The sequence below is a fragment of the Camellia sinensis genome, chromosome 8 (genome assembly GCF_055761805.1).
Source record: "Camellia sinensis isolate YWXY chromosome 8, ASM5576180v1, whole genome shotgun sequence".
Lineage (NCBI taxonomy): Eukaryota > Viridiplantae > Streptophyta > Magnoliopsida > Ericales > Theaceae > Camellia > Camellia sinensis.
In genome coordinates, this window is record NC_138968.1 from 139635490 (window position 1) to 139641329 (window position 5840).

The following is a 5840-nucleotide window of genomic DNA, read 5'->3' on the forward strand; positions in this document are numbered from 1 at the left end:
AAGACTTAAGGATTGCATTCACATACATTTGAATGTTGATGCCTTTTGAAAATGTGTATATGTAAATATGTGTATACAATGTATTTGTCATGATACAAATTTCATACAGATAATGGTGAGAGCAAGAGGGGATGAATTTGCAAAGTCTACCTCTAACCGATTTGACCAGATGGAAAGAATGATGCATAATATGGCTGAAAGCCTAAGATAACAACAACAATGGAAACAACAGTAACCGCCACCCCTACCTCCGATGCTTGTACCATTGGTACAAGATCACCAAACAAATGATCGAACTATTGCCCTCACCAGAGAGTTCAAAAATATGAAGCCACCCTTGTTTCATGGGGGAATTGATCCATTAAAGGTTGAGGCCTACAATCGAGAAACTATTTGAAGTGTTTCCATGTATAGAGACACAAAATGTACTGCTAGCCGCCTTTACTCTTGAAGATAAAGCAAGAAGGTGGTGGATGTTAGTATGAAATACCAACAAGGAAATTAGTTGGGTTCAATTCTTGGAGATTTTCTACGAGAAGTACTTCCTGTAGTGTGTTCAAGATAGAAAAGTAGCAGAGTTTTAACAGTTGAAACAAGGTAACAAATCACTAATAGAGTATGAAGTCCAATTTACTGAACTAGCATGGTTTGTACCACACATGGTCGACACAGACTATAAAAAGGCTAAAAAAATTGAAGGAGGTCTTCATGATGCAATTCTTGACAGAATTAATGTGTTGAAGCTACCCAAATATGTTGATGTTTTAGACTCTCATTGCAAAGACAAATCCGGCTACTCATAACCGAATTTTAAGTGAAAAGGAAAAAGACAAAATTGGAATATGAACAAAGGGGCAACCTCAACAACAACTAAGAAAGAAAAGTCAGAAAATTCAGGTAGTTCAAGTTAGAGTGGTAATTCAGCATCTGTTTGTCTGGATCATGGAAGAAAGCACCGGGGTGTGTATTAGGGCTTGTTTCTAGTGTGTAAAGATAGGACACATAGCAAGGGAATGTCTGCAACCACGGCAATGTGATAATCGAGGTGCTACAGGTTCAACCGCATCGGTACCAGATGCAAATGGGCCAATGCAATTTCGACTACTACGAGAGATAATAAGAGATAAGGAAGGGCTTTTGCTCTTGTACCGAGGGACACTTAAAATGCGGAAAATGTAGTCTCAGGTACACTCTCTATTTGTGGACAGTTGTAGACACCCCATTTTTGACTGATCTCAAGACTTTGACGTCATCGGTTGTACACTTCGATGATTGCGCATGTTTATGCTTGTTTTGAGCGCTCGAGGGTCTCGGCTAAGTGCCTTGTCTTTGAGCCTCTTAACTCTCTATGTTTTGCCCTTGTTTTTGGCCAAACCTTGTTGCCTCTTGCCTAAGGAGGGGGGAGAAGGCCTTGCCGGCCACTTTTGGCGCTTGCTGGCCACTTTTCTCCCTTGTAGGCCACTTCAAGTGGTCTGCCGGCTAGGCGAAGTGGCCAGCCGGCCACCTTAACTGGCCGGCAGCCCCCTTTTCTCCTTTTTAGATATTTTTAGATCTTTTAAGCCAGCTGTGGCTCACTGAAACTCATCCTCCATAAAACAAGGCTTTTTACTTGCTTGCTCTATATAAGGGGAGCTCCCTCTCCCTATTTGAGGGTTCAGATTTTCCAGAGCAAAAATCTCCCTCTCTCTCTAGAATTCTCACTCTCTCTCTATATTGTGGTATTTTGAGCCTTAAAGTGTGTTTTCTTCACACATTTGCACTAAGACACCTAGTTAAACACCTTCACTTTGGAGCTGAGGTCCATTGGAGCTTCATTTGAGGTCTTTGGATTGCTTTTGGTTCAAAATTGTTGCTGAAGTTGCCTCATTGCTGCTGTGCTTCAAGGGTAAGGCACTTGTCCCTTTTAAAGCTTTGTTTTGGTTAATAGCTTGATCACCTTTGCATGCTACTTTGGGGCTGTTTTTAGCCGCTCAAAACTCTGATTTTAAGGCTTGAAAATGTTGGTTTGAGCCTTGTGTGGTTAGGAGGGCGGTTCCCCTCTTTTACTCTTTGGCTTGTTAAGTCTCTTGAGCCAACTCTCTAAGCTTTAGAATCACCCCTTGTTTGGTCTTTTAACCACTGAAACTCAGAGGAATTTCAGTGGTAAAAAGTTGGTTTTGTGGCCCAAAAATGGGAGAGGGTGGTCCCCTCTCCTTTTGTCTTGCTTGCATGTCTTGTTGGCCTACTAAGTGAGCCTGTATTTCTCCTTTCTTTAAGCTGAGCTCAAGCATGTTTTTGTGACTTTTTGGACCTACCATAACTCTTTTTTTGGTTGGTTTGATCATTGGTTGCTCGCATCTTATACTTGTGGTGTAATCCTACTTGTTGGCCTAACATGCTTCATGCTTCATGCCTATCATCCTAGCTTGTGTTAACTCTATCTTAACATGTTTTTGCCATTATTTTAGCATGCCTTAGCTCTGTTTTGAGTGATCTTGGCCATGTGAGACTTGTAGTGCATGGTTATAGTGTGAATGCCTTGACTAGCTTTGAGTTTCAAAGCCTCTTGCATGCTTTACTTGTGGTGTTTGCATGCCTTAGCCTCATTTCTCACATGATTTCAGTATATATAGCATAGTCACACTCTCACATATTCCACTCTTTCATAGCTTTTGTGGGTTGTGCTTTATGCCTTGATCATGAGCCAATATGTATGCATAATTGTCTAAGCTTTGGGGCTACTATTTCAGCATGTTTTAACCTTTGTTTTGGCATAATTGAGCTCTGTCCAAAGCTGGTTTGGTTGTTTAGGCTATGCATTGCATGCTCCTTGTATAGTGTTCTTTACTAGTCTAGTGCTTTGGGCCTTCTAGCATGCCTTGTGTTGTTTGCATGATATGTCATCATCTAACACATAATTTCAGAGCATATAGCCTTGTCATACTCTCATGTATATCACTCTTTAATTGTGTTTAAGAGTTGTGTCTCATGCCTTGTTGATGAGCCAATGCATGAACATTATTTTCTTGCCTTTCCTGCTATTATTTCAGAGCATTTTGGCCACTGTCTTGGCATGCATGAGATCTGTTTAGGGCTGATTTAGTCCTTTGAGCATTGTATTGCATAGTCCTAGTGTTGTGTACTTCACTAGTTTTAATGCTTAAGTCATCTAACATGTTATACTTGTGTTGTTTGCATGATATGTCATCATTTGGCACATGATTTCAGTGCTTGTACCTCTGTCATGCTCTCATATATCGTTCTTTCAATGTGTTTGAAAGTTAAACTTTGTGCCTTGCTTGCAAGCAAATGAATAAGCATGCATTTCTTGCTTTTTGTGCCTAAGTTTTAGTGTGTTTTGGTCATCGTTTTGGAGTATCTGAGGTTTGTCCATAGCTAGTTTGACCATTTGAGATTGATAGTGCATGCCTCATGTGTAATGTTCTTCACTTGCTTTAGTGCTCTTGGGCCCTTAACATGTCTTGCATGCATTGCTTACATGATAGAGTCTTGTGCATGCCACTTTAGCATTGAAAGATGAGCATGTTGTTTGCATTGCATTATGTTTGGATCGGACGTCAATTCAAACATGAGGAATGTGTCACGTTTCATACTCAAAGTGATGAAACGTGCTGCGTTTCTTGGTCGCTGACACCCTTGATCATGTATGATAGGGTGGAGGCTCTTCGAGTCTTGTTTGTGCATTCACTAACATTGTGCAAGCTTGACTCTTTGGCCATCATGCATTGAATGCGTGATTGGTGGCTTGAGAGCCGAGTACTACGCTCCTTTGAGCTTAAGAAATGATAAGGGGGGTAATTGCACACACATTTCTATGCAAATGCATTGTTGTGCCTTTGTTGATCTCTGTTGCAGCAAAATTGGGATTCTGGAAAGGGAAGTGGCCGGCTGGCCACCTGTGAAAAAATTTCCCAAAATGCTCCTGTTTTGGGGCATATCCAATCTAGAAGTGTGCATGATGTTCTGAGATCACCGCGAGTGCAAACAGAGACAACTCAGGGCAAGGCAGTGGATTTCCAAGCGGAAGCAAACTGAGCATGCATCTCTCCCTCGCCCTCGAGGCCATTTTACCGCTTTACTTAGCTAGTTAATTTGTCGATTTTGTAATTAATTAGTTAATGTGCTTAACTAATTTAATTTGCCTTTGTAATATTCTACTTAGCTTAATATAGCTAGTTTCAATTTGGTTTGTAATTAATTAGCTTAGCATAGTTAATTAGTTGATTTGTAATAAGTAGCTCAGCTTAGCTCTTATTTATTCGGACCCTCTTGCGAGAGGGTGTATTGTTGTAATAAGTGTGCTTGTGTGTGTGCATGTCTTCCAACCCCATTTCTTTCTCCCTTTTACTTATCAGCTTTTGATGGTTAGTTTATGACATATTTCAATTAGCATACCTTATGCTTGCATGCGTGCATCATTCATTTGTCTTGCATGCACCGGGCTCGGCGCATCATTCAAACTGCATCGTATTTCAATACACTTTCTTGAGTACGTGTTTCAAAGCATGTTATCAAGTGTTGCATTCATATGCCATCTTAGATAGCCGAGCCTTTTTAGTTGCATTTTGCATGTGTTGCATTAGGCATCTTGTATAGTTAGGATCATGCATTGATTTCTAACTAGTTTTTTGTTTTGGCTCGGAGTACACTGTAAGTGTTTACGCTTTAGCATACGGCATGAGTGTAAGTGTTGCCATGTTTAGCATGCTTGCCATGAGGCTATTTGCTTAAGTGATGAACTGCATGAATGCATGTGGGTGAAGGCTTTATGGCTTGAATTGGAACAATTCATCAAATGTGAGTTTTAAGCCCACTTTGCGGAGTGGCAAATCATGTTGTTTTAAGCTCACTTGAGGGTGGCAAATCCGCGCTTTAGCCTACTTGCGAGTAGCACTTTCAAACCATTTTCGAAAAACAAACATGAGTAGTTTTGTTCCAATTCTTGTGATTGTGTCTATACTTGTATGTTGTGCGCATCACATAGTAAGTTAGCTAATAATCCGGATAAGAACACATGTGTTTTCAAAATAACATACCATGTTTAGTAGAGGCCAATCCTTTGATCAGGCGAGCGGGGGTGCTCATTTCAGGACCTTCCCCTCTCGTACCCAAGTTCCCGAGCCGAGGCAACTTTGGTGATGACGGACACGTGGCCTTTGGCACGAGTCAGGGTTTCCTAAATTTCCCAAAATAAAATATTTAGGTGGCGACTCTGAAATCTAGCAAAGCAGTCCATGTTTGGCGCTTTTGATTCAAAATTGATTTTTCAAAACCAATTGTCGGATTTGGACTCTTTGGTGATTTATCAGTCTTACATTGCACTTTGTGAGATTAGATTTAGAACCGTGACAAGAGTCCAAACTGTAGTAGCTAGAACCCAATTTGCGCCCTCTCCGAAACGGTGGCCTGCGGAGAGAGTTCAGGCGGTCTACAATAGTATGCATACGTTTTGATTGATTTAGGATATACCCACTCTTTTGTTTCTGAGCAATTTGCCCCTAGATTGAATAGATCGTTGGAAACTTCAAGATATATATTGTGTGTCATCACCATCAGGGGGATCTATGCTATGTTCAACTGTTTACCTTGCATGTGAAATCTTGCTTGAGAATGCTACATTGTATGTTGATTTATTACCCTTAGAAATGACTCACTTTGATATTATTCTGCGTATGGACTAGTTGTCTAAGTATTATGCGACCACTAATTGTGCTTCTAAATGTGTAATATTTCAACCGCTGAGACATGATGAATTTCATTTTAAGGGAAGAGCTGTAGTTCCCCTACCATACCTAATTTCTGCCATGAAAGCACATAAACTGATTAACAAGAGCATTTTG